Source organism: Emydura macquarii, unplaced genomic scaffold, assembly GCF_026122565.2.
Source record: "Emydura macquarii macquarii isolate MOO-44397 ecotype Brisbane River unplaced genomic scaffold, CSIRO-AGI_Emac_v2 contig_450, whole genome shotgun sequence".
NCBI lineage: Eukaryota > Metazoa > Chordata > Testudines > Chelidae > Emydura > Emydura macquarii.
Genome location: NW_027130587.1, coordinates 9,155,128 through 9,175,384, shown reverse-complemented (window position 1 = coordinate 9,175,384; position 20,257 = coordinate 9,155,128). Strand labels below are relative to the sequence as shown.

Below are 20,257 nucleotides of genomic sequence, written 5' to 3'. Positions count from 1 at the left end.
TGGGCTTCTCCGTTTGCAGGTGGCGCTCACCCACTATGATGTGTGCTCCAATCCAGGCAGGGGAATTCCACTGCAGGGGAATTCTGCTGCAGCTGTGGGGAGAGGAGAGTGAGTTACCACAAATTGCAACAATTAGGACCAGTGGGTTAGTGAAACTGTGTCACTCTAATTTCATCTCAATGAGAGCTACAAAAAAACATCCTGTTACAGGATTGAAAGATGCTTCTTATAAAATTTTCAAGAAGCCCGCATCCCAACAAGAAATATTTTAAAGCAGTTCTTAAGATTGAGAGATGCAAATAGGTCAAGAAAAAGAAACATGTAAGTTTACATTGTATTAAAGAGTTGCATTTCCTCCTGCCATGTAGTATGCATGTGTATGTTCATACACACCCACAAAAAGTGTGTGTGTGTGAGAGAGAGCGAGACACACACAAATAGATCTGTACATGTGCCTCTGCAATGCTTCTTTATATGGAGAGTCAGTGGTCTAGTGGTTAGAGCATCAAACTGGTTTCTGTTCCCATCTCTGACACTGGTTTATTGTGTAATCTTGAGCAAGTCACATTTTTAAGAATTCAGGGCCAGATTATCAAGTATTCATCACCCACAACTGGGAACAGATTTCCAAAGGAGCTCATGGCCCAATATGCACCCCCAACGTGTTAAGCAGTTTCGAAAATCTGGCCACTTATTTTAGAACTTCCATGGGAACTGAGCTCTTTTGTAGATCTGACACCAGCTTTTTCTCTCTCTTTGTTGCTACTTTCCCATCTTTAAGCAGCCTTGCAAAGCACTTTGAAATCCCCCTCTGAAGAATATTGTAAGTATTACCAAACACTGGCCTTGGACTAGGTAGTTTGTGAGGTGTGACTAACATGCCTGCAAGACCTGGTATGGATGGATGGACTTTCCTTAGACTAGTTCCTCAGAGTGGAGATGAATGTCTACTTCCAATCACCAAGTGCTCTCTTGCCCGTGGGATCCTGCAGGGCTAAATCCTGTCAACCTCAAATAAAAGCTGATACAGGCTCCTACATCACCCGTTTGCTGATGTCTCCCAACTCCAAGTCTCTTTTTTGTCTGACCCTTACACTACTGGAGGCAGGTTTATTCAAAACCTAGAAGAAACTGGTTCCAGGTTGTACTGGTCACCAAACTGACCCCCTTCCTCTCAGATGCAGATCTTGCCTCATGCATCCATAGACCTTCCTAGCTTTTCATCTGGATTGCTGCAGTAGGTTTGACCACAGAGTAACTGTAAAAGCCGCACACCTGTGCTCCACTCTCCACAGCAACTGCCGATCAGACTGCTAGCTGAAACTCAATATACACAAAGCTCTCTACATGGACTAGGCCCGGATTGATGAAACAATCCAGCTAACTGCAAAATGCTGCTTCCCTATTTCTGACCTACTACAAAACATAAGGCTTGGCTAAAGTGCTGAACCATGATGTCCCATGGGTGAAGCTCACAGAAAGTGTAGGCAAGACATTATGGGTATTAGACTCTGCCTCTGGAATTTCCTCCCTTCATAGGTACGGGACTTGTATCCTCTTTTGGGACTCCAGCTTCTATAGCCCCCGACAAATAATTGGGCAGGAATAATTCCTTCTAGTTGCAGGCAGCTAGCCAGCACATGACACCAGCCAATGCTGCACATAACATCTATCTAAGTTATTTCTATGGCCCCCACTATCATAGTATCTAATTTTGATTGGCCCTCACAATTACCTCACAATTTTGTATTTATCCCCATAACCCTACTGTGAAGTAGGGAAGTGCTATTATCCCTATTTCTACAGCTGAGGGACCTGAAGAGATAAAGAGCCTTACTCAAGATCACACAGTAAGTCTGTGATGGAGCAGGGAACTGAACCTGGGTCTCTGATATCCCAGGCTAGTACCCTAAACATTGAACCTCTCTCCCCCTTTCGCCCTCCCTCTTCACAAACATACACTGACCATCCTGTTCAGTAAAGAACTGGAAAAAAGTGATACAACAAAACAACAACAGTAGTTTGTTCTGACAGCCACTAAAAAAAGTACGCTCAGTAAAAGTCAATGAAGTTGCATCAACATATCTATCCTTTCTCCTGGCATTGCTTCAATTTCTAGTGCCATTTTCAAGTTTGCTGCTAATCCTTATGAGTGGGTTCTCCTTATGCACAGATGACTCTGACCCCATTCTCATGGTTAATCATGTTAATATTCAAACGCCTCTCGGAGACTATTCCTGCAAAGCTGGGATTTTTTTGGCTTGTTGTGGATGAGAACGCCTTCCTCTACAGTCAGTATTCCTTGCTTGCTAACAATGCCCTTCTTGGAAGAACCTTCAGCTATCAGATGGAAACACTGCCATGCTTTGTGTTCTCTCCTTAACTGCTTTTTTTAGCATTTTAAAAACACAATACACACAGGAAACTCCTCATAAAGTTTATTGCTCCATGGGGTTGATTGCTGAATACCTCCTGGAACTATGGATAAGCAGCTAATCTTGAATCTGTCACCAGAAACCACTAACATATTTTGAAAAGCTATTACCTTTTCAACCAAAAGCAACACAGAATTTGATTTGGGAGAAGGAACTGAATACTGAAATTGTTTGGCAACCATACACGGTAAGTAGGTGGAAGGAGCTGGAAGAGATCTGGCACCTATTTTGTTCTGCTATGTACAGAGAGTGTGTAAAACAGACTTAAGTCTTCATATAAAAACAACTCACTTTAAATAATAAGGCACTTTGAACAATTCATAAACAACATGGATTTGCTATGAAAAAAATTCCCCTGTGTTATATAGCACTAGTATTTGAGGGCAGGTGGTACTGTAAATATATACTTAAAATCATAAATAATGATCTTTTTCACTTACACAGTGCACTGCATCTTCAAAGGGCGTAAGAATCATTAACTAATTCTCAGATGTAAGCATTATTATTTCCGTCGTACAGAAGCACCTGTATTCAGGGCTGGCCAAATGGTACCTCAGGTGAGGAGCATCTTTGGCACCTCCCCCCCTCCTATTTGAGAAGTGTTTGAATATTGCAGCTGGGCTCTCACTTCACTTCAGTTCGTTCCTATATCCCACTGACTGACTGGCGACACCCCGCCCCTTGTTTACCTGTGGGGCTTGGCTGACAACATTCTGGAAGGTTGGAGAAAAATGCAGCTCTCAAAGTCTGGAAGGTTCCAAGTGATTCTACAAAGGTCCAGAACATTCTAGGAGGTTAATGAAAATGAGTCGACATACGGAATCCTGAAGCGTTTTGTTGCTAACAACACCCGGGCCCGGCACCCCAGGTGGTCACCTCGGTCCCCTGCCCCTAAATCCAGCCCTGCCTATATTAACCCTCACAACACTGGGCTGTCAACTCTGCTGCTGCCCAACAGGCTGGACCGATAGGGGATGCTATAGCAAAGAGGAGAGTTCAGCTCAGGACTCCAGCACAAAGCCAGTCCTGGCTTCCCTTGCTGGATACCTACATCTTCCCTCTTCTTCCTGCAAGTCTGTTGCCAGGGCAGGCAGAGCGGGAGACAGCAAGGGGTGGACAGAGCAGGTAAGCCTCAGCTTCTGGGAATGAGGAGTTCTTGCTACTTACAGAGGCCAGACAGATGGGGAGGCAATGCAGGTGTGGATGTGAGGCTGACATCTCAGAGAAAAGGGGGTTCTTCCTGAAGTTTTCTGTGAGGGAAGGGGGGGGACCATGCTCAGCCTTAGGTTTCAGATGATTTCTCCTAAGGCCACGGAGGGAGTTAGTGCTAGAGTCCTGAGAAGAACTCAGGAGAGGTTCCTGGCTCCTAATCCTGTGCTCAGACCGCTTTTCTCTCTCCAGTGACTGTACCAGAGCTGCAATGAGCTAAGGCTGGGGAAAGCCAGCAGCAGCCCCGCGTCGGAGCATTGTCAGTGATTGCTTTCCTGTGTGAGTTTATTTTTGGCCTAGGCAGCATATTTGCATTCTCGGCTTAGAGTGGAAACTGCAGAAGGGATATTATTTGTGGGGAAAAATATTTTTGGTATTTTGCAGAGAGGCAGCCGAGTACGTGCACAAATCGTGTGCTGCTGCACCTGCAATTTTGGGGGCGTGAATATTAACAGTTCAGGGGTGTGAGTCTGATGACACACACACGAGGTTTGAGCCTGAGTGGTGCTCCTCTTGTAAAATCAGTAGCCAGCACCACGCTGTTGACAAGGCCAGCAGGTATTTGCACTTGCTTATCTGAGAGCAGGACCAAATTAATTAAGTACTTTAGTTTATAGTGTGCCTCCATTTTCAGCAGTGTGTGTTTATGTTCAGTTCGCTTTATGTTTACATGGATTTATACGGCCTGAAATGATGGGGTTGGGGTCTAGGCATCAGGCTTGCAATAACTACAGGCAAATCCCAGGGGGACTGATTCAAAAGATACTGCCAAAGCTGCAGCCACAGTGGGGCCTTGGCACAGAGGAACCAATGATAGCGTAATGTTTACTGCTCAAGTGCTACACTGTGTGGAGCATGACCTGCTTCCTGCTAACTGTATGCTCTGTGGGGACAATAATGTGTGTCCACAGAGACATCTCCTTTGTCACAGCTCTGACTGGTAAGGAATGGCGGGCTTTTTTCTGCTCCTCTTCTTTAGAAGCCATCTCCCTCTGTTTTTTCCTACAGTTGTCTCCAGGAACACGTGTACCAATTTTAGACAGACTTCTCCTCTTTTCAGCTCCCATGGTTTTTCAAGATGAAAGGTGTTTGGTGCAGGGAGGAACAGAGGAATTGCCACAGTGGATCAGACCAATGAACAGCTAGGCCAGTACCCAGTTTCTGAGAGTCACTAGATGCTTCAGTGGAAAATGCAAGAACCCAGATAGTGGACATTTATGGACTGCCTTGCAGATAGAGAAAATTTCATTCGAAGCATGTCACTCGAGAACTGGTTAGACAAACACGGGTCAGGGATGGTCTAGATGAATCAATCCTGCCTCAGCATGGGAGGGGGGAGTGATGGACTAGATGACCACTTGAGGTCCATTCCAGCCCTATTTTTCTATCATTTAGCAGTTGGTTTATTCCCTGAGGTATGGTTGCACACTGGCTCCTGCACCTCACAGATGCAGGGCCCAATCAAATGAGTTCACATGGGTTCCCAAATATGACTGTCTCCCCCCAGCAGGATCAGTTGACTCAACCCTTCATTCTTTGGGGGCAGATACATTAAGTTCCACAGAGTCTACAGTGTCTTTTGGGTGAGACTTGAAAACCAAACGCCCTGCCTGCTCTTGTGGGCATTAAACAAACATGGCACTTTTCATGAGTGTCAGTACAGGGATTGGATTCACTGCTTTTGCCCAGATATCTTACTATGGTTCACTGGTGTACAGCTTGGGGTCCAATATGTTGCAGAAGAGTGAAACATTGTTAGATATTTTACATGAACTTTCACAAAAAGCGACACTATATATTTTAGGCATTTCTGTAAATGCGATAATACATACTGTGCAATATGTATTCAAGCACGACAGGAACCAGGATAGCTTCAAAGCTATGGTGTACATGCAATATGGACGTTAATTACATATAAAAATGAAAAAGAACATTATGGTTGCAAAGTCAAGCTTTCAAAATTTAGGTAATGGCATAATTAAGATTGCATAATGCTACAGACTTTACTTACACCATCTCCTTGTTTTCCACAGGACTCCTGCTTACTTCATTGCACAAGATGGGATTTAACGAGGGTTGTGTAGTGGTTCCCAACCTTTTTGCGTGAAAGTCCCACCCACTAACACTAGCTAAAACACACGCCCCCGCCACTCTCCCACCCTGATCCCTATAAATACATATAATGATGATAATAATAACAACAAACAACAACACTAAATTACATAATAAATAATAATAAAAATAAATTACTCTTACCTGAGTAAGAAGCGACGCCTTTCCTGACACAGCTGCCACCGCACACTCAGTGTGGCCCCGCCTCTTCCCGGCCCTCCTGGACGGAGGGTAATGGAGGCGGGCTCTGGCAGGTTGGCTGGACGGAGGGTAATGGAGGCGGGCTCTGGCAGGTTGGCTGGGGCTGCTCCTCTCCAGCCAGGCACCTGGCCGATGCAGGGCTGGGAGGGCTGCTCCTCTGCTCCAGCTGGAGTGGAGCTTGGGGCTGCTGCTCCCTGGGGGGGCCCTGCTCCTCCACTCCGGTCGGCGAGGCGCTTGGGCTGCGGCGCCTGGTGCGGAGCTTGGGGGGCCTAATTACCTCAATATTACTGAAGCCTCATGGACCCCCTGGAATCTTTGGCACCCCCCACGTTGGGAACCGTTGGTTAGTGAGTGAGGATGTTGTATGTTATCTGCAAGACCCGTCTTACTTGATATTGACCTCCTTTGTAAAGCATTTTGAGATCCACTGATGTAAAGCACGATATAAGAGCCAGGTATTATCATCATTATGTGTTGCAGCAGTTGGAAGGTGTGCAGTAATGAAACAGGGAACATCCATCCAACATCCAGGCTAAGAGAGGGTTCTAGATACAGACAGAGAGTGTTGTAAAGGGAGATGGGAAACAGAGAAACTGAGGGTGCGGAGTAGCAGGATTTGGATTAGGGAACTTTCTGAAATATGCCGGGATCATTTTGCTATCTGGAATAATTGTATTGACTTCAATGGAGTTACTCCTTTGGTGCAAAGAGTAGACGTTGCAGTTCTTGGAACACTACTCTGCTGTATGTGGATGAGTTTAGGCACTATATGATGCTGGAACTAAACTTTGTATATATAATGGTGAAAGGACTGCAGTGGTTTCACCAGGAACTTTAGATCTAGTCAGAAATAGGTTACACTGACACAGAAATTATGCCATTAGCATCCCTTCATTCAGCAATGCATAAGCAATATATAGCTGACTCACTCTAATGTCACTGGCATTATAAATATTTCAAAAACAGGAGATATTTGAAGTAGACAAACTCTGAGAAATTTTAATTTGACCCACAGATGTCTAGTAAATAAACACTCAAACATCAATAGCCTGGGAGACTGACGAGATTCGAACAGGAACTTTGCCAACCATGTTGCCATCGTCAGTAAATATTCTTCTATCTACAGAGTGCACACTGAAAAGCTGTAAGGGTAAGCTGTTTACACATTCCTTGTCCTGTACATCGGTGTACTTATAGAAAACAGAATGCTGTGTGGTTGTTTCAGTTTATATCCTCCAAAGCCACTATAAATAGTTTAAATTTACCAGTTGTATAGTTCCACTTTTTAAGTGGTCGAATGCAGAACAATCAACTTTTGAAAGGCAGAAAAGTGATTCTTTGCGATCTAACTGGCCTTCTCTACCTCCAATTCATTGGGTTAAGTCTTTAAACTTGTTTGTGCCATCTGCACATAATCATGGAGAAAAGCATGCAGATGTGTGAGCAAAGAGAGAGAATTAGATACACATGACAGATTTAAAATGGGTACAGATCTGAGCACGCATGTATGTCTGACACTTCCTGCTTTTGCACACAGATGGGTGGAAAGTGGGTTTCAAATTGTGCATTTGCAATTTTCAAAAGAAAAATTGTGTGGGTAGATTCCTTTCTGCCTAGACAAATTTAGATAAAGGAAAGCACTGACTAAATAATTTCGGAAATTGTGTTTGTGTATAAATTAAAGCAGAAAGCCTCTATTCACTCAGTTCTGTTACTAAGCTGCCTGAAGGGGGGGTTGCATTAGATGAAGGAGGGACAACAGACAGGATCAGAAGGCAATACTCAATGAAGACAAATTATTAGAGTAAACAGAAATATACTAGCTATTGCTTTCTGGACCACTCAGATTAATAGGATTTAGACAGACAGACAGACTATTCTGGATTCTGGCAAAAAAAAATATATATATATATATATATATAAGTAAAATTATCAAGCACAAGAGCATGGCTGTTCTTTTACAGCTTGTCGGAACTCTTGGATCCTGAGAGCTATTCACTGTGGATGAATCTATATGCTCAGAGCCCCATTCAAATAATTGGGAAATGTAACAACTTGCAGAATTGGGGCTTTAGGCCCTGATCCTGCAAAAACTTTTGCATGTGCCTAAATTTAAGCATGTGAATGGTCTCAGTGAAGTCAATGGGCCTATTCATGTTAAGCATGTGTGTAAGAATGGGGGACACAACCTAGTGACAGTAGATGTGGAGAAAGCTGAGGTATTCAATGCCCTTTTTGCCTCTCTCTTCACAGACAAGGTCAGCTCCCAGACTACTGCACTGGGCAGCATAGAATGGGAAGGAGGTGAACATCCCACAGTGCTGAAGGAACAGGTCCAAGACTATTTAGAAAGATTGGACATACACAAGTCCCTGGGGCCGGATGCAATGCACCTGAGGGTGCTGAGGGAGTTGGCTGATGTGATTTCAGAGCCATTGGCTATTATCTTTGAAAGCTCGTGGCAATTGGGGGAGGTCCCTGATGATTGGAAAAAGGCAAATATAGTGCCCATCTTCAAGAAAGGGAGGAAAGAGGATCCAGAGAACTACAGATCGGTCAGCCTCACCTCAACCCCTGGAAAAATCATGGAGCAGGTCCTTAAGGAATCCATTTTAAGGCACTTGGAAGAGAAGAAGGTGATTGGGAACAGTCAACATGGATTCACCAAGGGAAAGTCATGCCTGACCAACCTGATTGCTTTCTATGATGAGGTGACTGGCTCTGTGGATGTGGGGAAAGCGGTGGACATGATATACCTTGACTTTAGCAAAGCTTTTGATACGGTCTCTCACAATATTCTTATCAGCAAGTTAAAGTAGTATAGATTGGATGAATGGACTATAAAATGGATAGAGAACTGGCTATAGCATAGGGCTCAACGAGTAGTGATCAATGGCTCCATGTCTAGCTGGCAGCTGGTCACAAGCGGAGTTGGTCCTGGGGCCGGTTTTGTTCAATATCTTCATTAATGATCTGGAGGATGGGGTAGATTGCACCCTCAGCAGGTTTGCAGATGACACTAAGCTGGGGGGAGTGGTAGATACCCTGGAAGGTAGGGATAGGATACAGAAGGACTTAAACAAACTGGAGGATTGAGCCAAAAGAAATTGGATGAGGTTCAACAAGGACAAGTGCACAGCTACAGACTGGGGACCGATGAGCTAGGCAGCAGTTCTGCAGAAAAGGACCTGGGGGTAACAGTAGATAAGAAGCTGGATATGAGTCAGCAGTGTGCCCTGGTTGCCAAGAAGGCTAATAGCATATTGGGCTGCATTAGTAGGAGCATTGCCAACAGATCGCGGGAAGTGATTATTCCCCTCTATTTGACATTGGTGAGGCCGCATTTGGAGTATGGTGTCCAGTTTTGGGCCCCCCACTACAAAAAGAATGTGGAGAAGTTGGAGAGAGTCCAGTGGAGGGCAACAAAAATGATTAGGGGGCTGGAGCACAAGACTTATGAGGAGAGGTTGAGAGAACTAGATTTGTTTAGTCTGCAGAAGAGAAGAATGAGGGGGAATTTGATAGCAGCCTTTAACTACCTGAAAGGGGGTTCCAGAGAGGATGGAGCTAGGCTGTTCTCAGTGGCAGTAGATGACAGAACAAGGAGCAACGGTCTCAAGTTGCAGTGAGGGAGATCTAGGTTGGACATTAGGAAAAAGTTTTTCACTAGGAGGGTGGTGAAGCACTGGAATGGGTTAACTAGGGAGGTGGTGGAGTCTCCATCTTTAGAGGTTTTTAAGCTGCAGCTTGACAAAACCCTCACTGGGTTTATTTAGCTGAGGTTAGTTCTGCGTTGAGCAGGGGATTGGACTAGATGACCTCCTGAGGTCCCTTCCGATTCTATGATAAGTGTTTGGAGGAGCACGGGCTTAGTGATTGTATCTCTATACGGATACCTTTAAGCCTTTAACTGGAGATGGGGGTGAGGGGGAAATCACTCAAAGAGAACAATTTATTCAATGGATTAGGCTTTTTTTCTGTTCATGATTTGCTTGTAAACAGGCCGGATTTACTTGTTTGTTTGATATTCTCTATAATTCAATGGATATTTTGGGGCACAAACTGCAGCCTGTAGATTGTTCAGTGAAGGTGAAATTTGCTCCTTGGCAAGGGCCAGCACAAGACCTATGCACCATTCAAATCCCATTTAAGCCTACATTTAAATTTCACCCCAACTGCTCACTGAATTGAATCCTGCAAGCACTAAATATTTGCAATTCAGTGTCTGAGCTGTCTGAATGACCCCCTGACTCACCTGGTATTATTTCTGCTGTTTTATGGAATCCAACAGCTCTCAATTGCTATTGAGTCAAAAGGCAAGCTCTGTTTTGTGATTACATGAATTTCAAGTAAGGGGATAAATTAGTTTAGTCACACTTCTGTTTATAAAATAGCTAAAGTGTAAATAAATGAGTAATAGATGTTTCAATAAACAGTTACTTAATTGTTTTAGAGTTCAACAGGTTTTTCGGTCACTTATAACTAAAGCTTATAACTCTGTCTACTTCTCTGGGTTTGCTTACAACACATACTACTCAGGTCCGTAATATGCTTATAACATCTATTAACCCTTCATAAACCATTTATAAATTAAACCTTAATGTAAAGCACAACTATTAGTTTTCTGTGAACTTCCGTACAAACAAATCTGCACTCAAGTGAGTGGCCATGGAAAGTGAATATGAGAGGAGAAAACATGGACAATGCAGCAGTTCTAACATTTCTCTCCATGCCTTCCTTTGAACAAGATTACGTCATGATCCATTTTCGCAGAACAGGAAAATTTGGCATTTTACCTACTTTTGCAATTTATGTTCGGTAGGAGAATGAATGGTATTTCAGCTACATTCAGGAGTAGAGAAGGCTTAGGGGTAGTTCAATCATTAGGGAGTCTGGTCAGGCAGCTAAGCTTGTTGATGTGGTATTTCTATAAGAAATAGGGAAAGGAGCTTTCATTCTTCCTTTAAAGAGCTGCCAATGCTCGGGGTGGGGGTGAGACAACAGATTGCATTCAGTTTAGAAAAAAACCCACCTAGATCACATTATCTCTATTGATCTCCCCTCATTCTGCCTTATCAAGGGTATTTGCATGAAAGCAAGATCTTTATTAGGAAGCTTGCTTGCTCCAACTACTTATTCCCCAACCTGAAGCCATAACCCCTGATAGGTTATCATTCTCATTTTCCCAGCAGCAAGCAAATGGTGGTGTCAAACAGAGGAGGAGCACTTCATGGGAGAGGAAGAACAGATGAAACCCATATGCAAAGGGACATGTGAAACATCCTGAATAAAAAAACACCCCTACTGGATAGTTAGTATGGAATTAAAAACATCTGTTTAATAGAGCATCTTCCCAAGTGTTTCTTGGTAATGGTGCTTTCAAGGGATGACACCATTGACAGGCTAAGCATTTGCTTGACGTACAGCTGCAGATAAAGGTGTATTTAAAGGGAAGATCAGAGGATGAGAAATTTAAAATCTCTCCCCCTTGATAGAAGCAGTGGCCATAAAATGCAATACTTTTATGGTTTATTAGGTGTAGGGGTTAAAAGACACAATGGGAAGAAGCCAGCATCCAGATCCAGACATTCTTGTTTACAGTGAGTAATACCTTATTCTGGGAGTAATTTAATTAACATCTCGGCTACTCACCGAGTAAGGTATAGCTCAGTGTGAGTGAGGGTGTCGTCCTTTAGGAATACATCAAATGCGAAGAATAATTAGCAAGTTTACTACCAATTACAGTGGCTTAAAATTGGCAATGTTATCCATGTTCAGAAAGGCATCCCTAGGATGCAGCCTACATATTGTAACTGGCATCTTAAATTGATACTTAAAGGCATAAATGCCTCTTTCACTTTCCTGACCGCTGGTTTTTTCATCCGAATGCAACATGAAATGTCGTGTTAAAGGAGTCAATGTTTAAACTATATTCCAAAATAAGAGTTACAGAGACAAACCACTGCAAAAGGAAATATGTGGCATAGACAAGGGACTGGCTGGTATTTGAAATCAGATGATGATCTGTTGTTGAGAAGGAGAAATACAGGAAAGCTGCTTCAGATGATAGAAGAAGCAATGGAGAAAGGTCTTACATTGACAGAGGAGACACAGAGAATTAATATTCAGATACACACATGCTCTTTTAATACTGTTGCTCACTATCTGTAGAACAAATATATTTAGTGCAAATAAGGAGTTTGCAATGAATTTGGAGTTCTACTAATTCAATTTATTCTTGTTGATTGATAAAAATCTAGCAAATTTACGGAAGTGTCTGATTTCTTTTGTCTGTGTAATACCTGGAGACAATGACATTGAGAACACAGGTCAAGCATAGGAGAAACTATCTTTGCCATGATCTACAACAACAGTTTTCTGCTCCCAAGAGTTTAGATGGAATTTAATTCAGATTCCCCAATTTAAATATACACGAAAGGTGAAACCCTTGTCCCTTTGAAGTTAATAGCAAAACTTATACAGACTTTAAGGGGACCAGGATTTTTTAGCACCTTATGATTGTGTGTGTGCGTGTGAGAGACACATACACCATTGATTATGCTGACATTTTAAGAACTGTCAACATGGTACAGAGGCCACAGCACAGGATTAATTCCAGGACCAACAGTTAATGTTACTATTCTGAAATGCAGACATTTTATTAATATTTTAACCAGGTAATACACTTGGGAACCCCAACATGCATTTGTGTGGATAACCAATTAGAAAGAGCGTCAGCTATCCAGCCTCCTATCCAACCTCAGGGGGCATACCCATTTGCACTTTTTAATAAATGAGTAGGATATTGATGGTTTTTCTTTTGATCAAAACCATGAAACCAGCAGTACATATTCTTCTAGTGCATTTTTGTTTTGTTCCCAGTGGGAGAATATTTATTTTTTAATTCAATTTTAAACCACCTACTTAGCACTCCGGGTGCTCCATACAAATGAAACAATATTAAATACTAAAATTAATACTATCATCCTTTTAGGACTCCCAGCGCTCTCAACAAGCCCACCGAGTCATCAAAATAATTATTCTCCTGCATCAAAACCATATATCCCAAGCCAATATAAACGTCTCCCTTTCTGTAGAAAGGAAGGCTTTGCATCATGCCTACACGATTAACCAATCTGGGTTCTGATGGGCCAACTAGGGGATGGCTTCCAAAGTGGGGACCCATTCTGCCATTCATTGGAGTAACTGAGCACCTCGCAGTCACCACTTTGAAGCATTATTCTCATTTCACAGATAGAAAATTCAGGCACGGAGTAGATTAAGTAGTTTGCTCAGGTCCTGCAAAAAGTCTACGGCAGAGCCAGAAACTGAACCTAGATCTCCTGAGTCCACTGTCCTAACCATTAGGCTTTCCTTCCTCCCCTTCACTGAGAAAGCTCTGCCAGCCAATCCCTTTAAAACCAAAGGGTCATCATCTCGTGCACCTCTAGTGATCTCAGTTGCAGAGGTACTCTACAAAGAGATAGGTGCATAATGGAATCCCAAACCATTGAGGTCTTTAAAATCTTTGGGTCCAAGCTATTTATGTAGAATATAAACTACTACTATTTTTATTAGTGAATTGCTGACTGAAGAGAAAGAATGGTAAATAGAGGGAGACAAGATACTTTAGGTAGAAGAGCGATAGAAGAAAGTGATCTAGCTCTTTTTAGAAACTGATACCTTTTGATTGAGTTATTTAGGACTCCAGGCAGGAAGTCTTGATATTAGAGAGATCAAAATTTCTGTATCAAATATCCTGAATCAGGTGTTATGAACTGAACTGGAAAACCACTTTTTTCAAACAAAATAAACTGGGGAAGAGATGATCGGGAGAGAAAAAGGAACATGGAGTTGATGTTTAAAAAAAAAAATAAAAAATCACAGATTGTTTTTTGGGTGTGGGAGGGAGGGACGTGTTTTCTTTCGTTTTTAGCCACAAAAGGGAATGTGATGGAAATGATCATATCTCACAAAACATAATTACTTTCCTGGCGTTTAATTAATATAATTTATAGTGGTCAAAAAAAAGTGGTACATGGGAAGCATTTCTTTTTTACAATTCCTGATGAGGATCATAAAAACGAACCATTAAATGTGTTTGTTTGTGAGATTATTGATTTGGTTGTTTACTTAGGGGGAGTGCAGTGGGCTTCCCTTGCAACCCAATTACCTAAACTATTTAAGCTTGTTAAAACAGGTTGAGGGAAAAGAGAACAGGACAATTTCCTAGCGGCCCTGAGAGGTGAGGCATAAATAGTATTGATGGTAGAAGCAATGGGACAATATTGGCAGTGTATAAAGCTAGAACTAGCACACAGGAAGCAGAAAGTGATAGAGGAACGCATTTTGTTTGAGGACAACCAAATTTATCAGCTTCCCTAATACTGTAGGTGCACCTTAGTAAGCAAAGTACAGGGGAAAGTACAGACATTTCACAGAGGGCCTCCTCAAATCAAAGCCATGGGATGTATTTAACTCAACAGAACTGGTAGCATCTAAATGAAGGTTGGTATTTTGCTTTTTATAATTTAGGATTCCTCTGCACATTTCCCCCCTTTTTCCAGCTCCTCAGCTTCGCATTTGGCTATCCTTCCTTTTTCCCTAACCCACCAATGGGTCTGCAAGGTCAATACTGAGGAAGTATGATCGGTCTGGAATTCTGGTCACCATGTGGAAACTTTTTGCAATGCCCTTACATTTCCTGACCAACCCTGACTACAGTTTCAATAAAGCAAGACACTTAGAATTATGTAGCGAATTGGGTGAACTGGCGTTGAGTGTTTGCCAGGCAGCTATAAGTTTGCACAATCAATGCATACCGCTTGTGTATGGTACCTGAGTGCATCACAAAACCATGCTCCTGGATGTCCACTAAAAGAAAGGCCCTACAGCTTTTAAGTCTTCTAAGAAATCCCCTGGTGCTGAGATGTTTAGTGATGTTTGGCTGGAGATTGATGCAAAGAATGTGCTTGCATTAAAAAAGGTATATGACATGTGCAAGGGATGTTAAACTACAATAACTGGAATTCCAACAGGTTGTTTTTCAAATGAGGGCTGATCCTGAACCTTTGAATTTAGGTGGGAATAGGATCAGGCCTAAAATCCCACCTAGTTCAGTTGGAGATGGTCGTTTAACCTCATTCCTTGGGTTCACAGGGCTTAGAACTGTCCCAGGAGCAATCTCAGTTCAAGGAAAAGTCAGATGAGGAGGTGAACTGTCACTAAGGTACCAGAAGCAACTCAATAGTGGTTACTTCTGTGCTAGAAGAGAATAAAAATATATTGGGATATGACCAGAATGAAAGGGTGGGTGAAATGCCATCCCACGGAAGAGTATCCAGGGTAGAATACAGTGAAATGTTTTGGATGAATAGTTTATTTGCCAGAAAATGCAGTTTCAGTCAACTCTATTCTCAAATTTGCTGAATAGTATTAGCAGAATTGAGTGACTAGATTCACAAAACAGCCAGGAGGAGGATTATCTGATTACTCCAACCACCTTTCCTCCTCTGGCCACTTTGTGAATCTAACCGTTAAAAATGCCCCAAAGCAAAACATTTCAGCTGAAATGAAACATTTAGTTCAACCCAAAATGGACTTTTTTGATTAGCTGAAAATTCTAAAAAAGTTTGGGTTCTAGTCAATTTTTTTTTATTATTATTTTCAGAACTGCCAGTGACCTGAGGAATCAGTTATTCACCCAGTTCTACCCCAGTGGTCTGTTCCATTATCAGTGTTCAGAGCGAGGTGTGAAGGGAGCTGTTATATTTTAATCTGTAAGGAAAGCCATACATAAAGTAACCTGTGCATTTTAGTGGCTCTTTCAAAGTGTTACGTATTTTTCTATTTTGTGCAAGACAACTACTGTGGAGTAAGTATCTATCACTCAGACTGTTCATGTGACAAATATGAAGCTATGCTCAGATATCTGGCATCTCCCCTCTCCTCTCCAAGTCACCATAACAGCTGAAGTCAACTGGAACACTCGAGCAAACAGCTAAAGCAAAAAGAGAAAGATGGTAAAAGTTGGGCAATTACAATTTTCAGGGTAGTTTTTAGCTTTGTGGATTTATAAAAGTTCCTACTCCCCAAATTCTGAACTTTATTTGAAACTCAGGAACTGTAATTTGAAGATTAAAAGATGGAAACAGTCAGTCACATTTTCATTTTCTATAAGCAAGTGTGTGATAGTCACCATTCAGTCTACACAGCAATGAAATACCCGCAGCTGACCTGTGTTAGCTGACTTAGACTCCCAGGACTCAGGCTGTAGGGCTGCCAAATTGCAATTTGGGCTTAGGCTGGAACCGGGGCCCTGGTTACAAGTGCTTGTAACCTCTCCCCTGCTCAAGAAAAGGATTTGCCACTCCAGAGCTAAGAGGATTTGAAACCACTCCAGAGCGAAGATGATATACCACCACGTCATCCCTACCACCTCAGGAAAAAAGACTTAAAACTCCCCCAGATCACTGGTTCCCTAAATGGGTATGGCTAGTGATCCTCTGGATGTTCTGTATTGGCCTTATCTGTCTCCATCCTGGGCAGCTGCTAATGGCCAACTCAACCTCCCCATCTCTCTTATGCCAGCAACTTTAAGGTTTTAATATCCCCTTTAATCCTATGTTTGGTTCTGGAAAGAATAAATCTTACTAGCCCAGTTGGAGCCAGGCAGGGGCATTCCCCAGTTAATAGCTACACCCCATCCAGCCCTTAAAGAGTCTTATCTGTGCACTGTTTTGTTTCCTGTTCCCCTCCCCCCCCCACCTCCCCACACCAACATCCTCCTTTGATTTGTCATTCTATGCAGTCAGACAGAATAATATTAAACAGATAAATGGAGGCATATATGAAAAATACACAACTGCCTCATTCTCCACAAGATTATTAAATATGCGATGGCACTTTCTCGGAATATGGGAGTTAATTGTAGAGTCCTTCCAACTCAAATGATTAATTTACATTTTTATTTCTTAATTTTCCCTACACATTTCAGTTGGAGCCAGCATGCTTTTATACTAAATCATCATGAAGGGTTGCCGCCTGCCTGCTGTTAAACAGATGCTGCGATTCATTCCAGCAAGTGAACTGACCCCTGTATACAGTTTGCTTTGTTTTTAAAACCTGATTTCCTTTTGAAAGGAAAGGAACCATATTAAAGCAAGCTGCTTTTTATTAATTTATTATTATTACTGCTATTATTATTGAGTGTGCCTTTGTTGCCAGAATGCACAAGCATAGAAAAAGAGTGTGTTTAAATACCTTTTCTAAATCGAGACGGCTCCATTCATCTTAGCAGCAGTCAAAACTGATAGTTCTCTTTACAAGCCATGAATACAGCAGATGTTAGAAAGCTGTTTAATCTTCCTCAGACTGCTTTAGGTAAAAATCTGTGACTTGCAAATATGTACAAAGAAGGTCAAAGAACTAAGATGCCTTGAAACAGTTTTGCTCAAGGGCCAGTGGGATGTTAAGTGACCTCCATAATTTCTCAAGTGCCTAAACTTCATTACCACCAAGCCCTCTTTTCCCTTTTGATGTTTTTCCTTTGCAGAAGGTGGAAGTTGCCTCCAGCATATCTAAAAATTTGAAACATTTTCAATTTATTCTCCTTGAAAGGCTAACATACCTGAGGCTGCCGCTAATGATCAGAGATGCACTGAAGTGTAGATTTACCATAATCACTTTTTCAACTTTACCATGAGGATAGCCCTGTAGTTTCCTTTGGGTGTTCTCAAGAATAAATGCAATATTCTCTCCGAGTTGGGTCTGAAATTAGCTCAAGCCACAATAACTATTTCTAGGTTAAATTTAGAAAAGCGTCCTCTCACTTCATAAAATGATATCATCATATTTCAATGCCAGTTAATTTTCATGAAGAATGCCAGGACCCACACCAAAACATCTAAAAAATGATCCCTTGTGGAAGCAACATCGTTATATATGTAACAAATAACTTTAATGGTCTCATCAAACATGAGCTGGGTGCTTAAAACAGAGAACCTTTAAAATATACTACTCCTTTGTACACGTCTGTATAACTTTTGGGACTTCATCTGGTTTACAGTAGCTCATTAGCACCAATCTGAATGAGAGGATCTTCCGCTACAAACCCCTATTTAAAATCACTTATAAAACTTCGTAATACAAATTCCTTCCAGGACAGAATTTAGTACATATTCTCAACCTCAAAATGAATTATTCATCAAGTCTGATTCAACCAGCCATTCATTAAGGACAACGCAAACATCTGAGTTGTACTCTTTTGTACATTCAGATAACACCAATGGGGTTTAAGGATCAAGGTTATATCACAAATGCAGCACTGCCCCAGCTCTAATTCTCACTAAGGCTTGTTTTGTTCAGGCTCATGAGAGATGTACTGAAGAATCTCTCATCTAAGAAATGATAGGATTGAACTGTATGTGGTCCAGGGACATGGAATGCCGCCTTTTGTCCTAATGAAGGAACTGACAATTAAATGCTCTGTCCTGCTGACCTGCACGACCGTACTTGGAAAAATGGAGCAAAGCCTTGGACTTCACATGTGGGAAAATGGACGAAGGGCCTGATTCTAAGCCCTCCTATTGATTTCAGCGGGCTTTGGATCAAGTCCTATAGTGCAGCTGCAAAGGGAAAAGTAACTCCTGCTGTAGGAACACAGTCTCATTGGAGAACACCCACTTCTGGCTGCTGCTGAGGGTGGGGGTGGGGCAGGCATGGTCACAGCCAGCTGCTCCTCTGCTATATTGATCGGGGCCAGGTTGATTCATGACATACAGGATTCCATATGGGGCACGTGGGGGGAATGTACAGGCTTATCCCTCATTTTTGGAAGCCCACTGTGAACATCATCGCCACCATAGGGATGCACAGTTCTTCCATGGGCACCCTTCTCCACTGCAGGGCTTGTATCCTATGCAGCTTTTCCATTAATTGTAACCCTCAAGTGGCTCATATCTATTGGTCTAACGAAACTAAGTTTGTTTTACTACCACCCTGGGCCTGTGTCTGAACTTGCCAGTGGTCTACTTAACAATTCCCTCAGCTGTGCCCATTTTGTTCCTCCCCCGTCTATATAAAATTTTAAAAAAACCAAAATGGTGTGTGATTGGGTAATTTGCTGAAATCTACAGAGGTTAATATTTCATTTCACCCCATGCATCAATTACTAACAAAACTATTTCTGTACTGTAAACTGGGAGAAGGACAGACATAAGAACTGAAAGCTGCACTTTGTGAGTTGCGCACAAGCCAATATTCTGAATGCTTCTATCAATTATAAGTGTAACAGTACTTCTTAACACTGGCCAACACCATTTCTCATTGGCACACACATTTCAGAGCAGAACGGGGCATCAGGACTATTATCGGATTGACTCAAGCCAATAAAACAACAGATCATGCCTCCAGAACACGTTCCAATTCAACCCTTTATAGGCATTCATAATGGATTATGTATGAGGACACATCATTAGTCCGCCTGGTCCTCACTAACTGATTAGTTTAGATTCCTACTCCTCCAGGTGTTGAAAATTTGTACAGTAATTCTTACCCTTTTCCTTGTCCTTTAAAAATATCACACACAGAAATTTGTCATCTCAAGAATTCAATTACTCAGCTTTTTCCTTTTAACAGAATGCAAAGAGGTTGATTTTCCTTGGAAAGTTATTCACCGTAAGAATTTATCCTGATGTGCTGCTCACCAGCTGCTGCAGAATAGAAAAAATATTGCTTCACCCTTGGAGAGTCAGTGATAAGTATGAGACAGAACTGATGAGCGATGTCATGAGGAACCACAGCTCCTAGCAAACGTGAACATTGTTCGTAGGAGCTTTGGCTGGCAAGCGTGGCAACAGGAGCAGCATTGAAGAGACTATCAGTTGACAGCCGGCTGAAGGGAATGTTTGCATCTGTTGGCGTGACCCAAGTAGGTTTATCTTGTCATGTTTGGCCCGCTGGGAACCAGGCCGATCTAGTATTTCATGCCAGAAACCCCAGAAGCCCATTCACACTGTGTCCTACTGAATGTCATGCATAAGCTCTGCCCCGCAGAGGTTTATGAATGTAAAATACTGGTTTTTAAACAGAGGAACAACAGAGCTAATACATCTCATTTCTTTCAAGGGTTTAGAACATTCCATTTTATTTGACCATGAGTCAGCATATCATAAACAGAATGCTCTGCCCCAAATGGCGCAGTTTTAATCTTCACCTAAAACTGAGAAAGCTTTGTCTCAAAAGTAATTCAATCTCCATATTTATCCTGATAATGCGGTTACGTCGAAGTAATTCGAGGG

The 20,257-nt window shown here is 42.1% G+C and overlaps 1 long non-coding RNA gene across 1 annotated transcript in view; it reads right to left on the bottom strand.

The window, feature by feature from the left end:
• LOC137146428 (uncharacterized) overlaps positions 1-20,257 on the bottom strand; it is a 57,040-nt gene continuing 36,783 nt past the window's right edge. Inside the window, exon 3 of the long non-coding RNA XR_010917931.1 lies at positions 1-92. This is a non-coding gene — a long non-coding RNA (uncharacterized lncRNA). The remainder of the gene's footprint in view (positions 93-20,257) is intronic.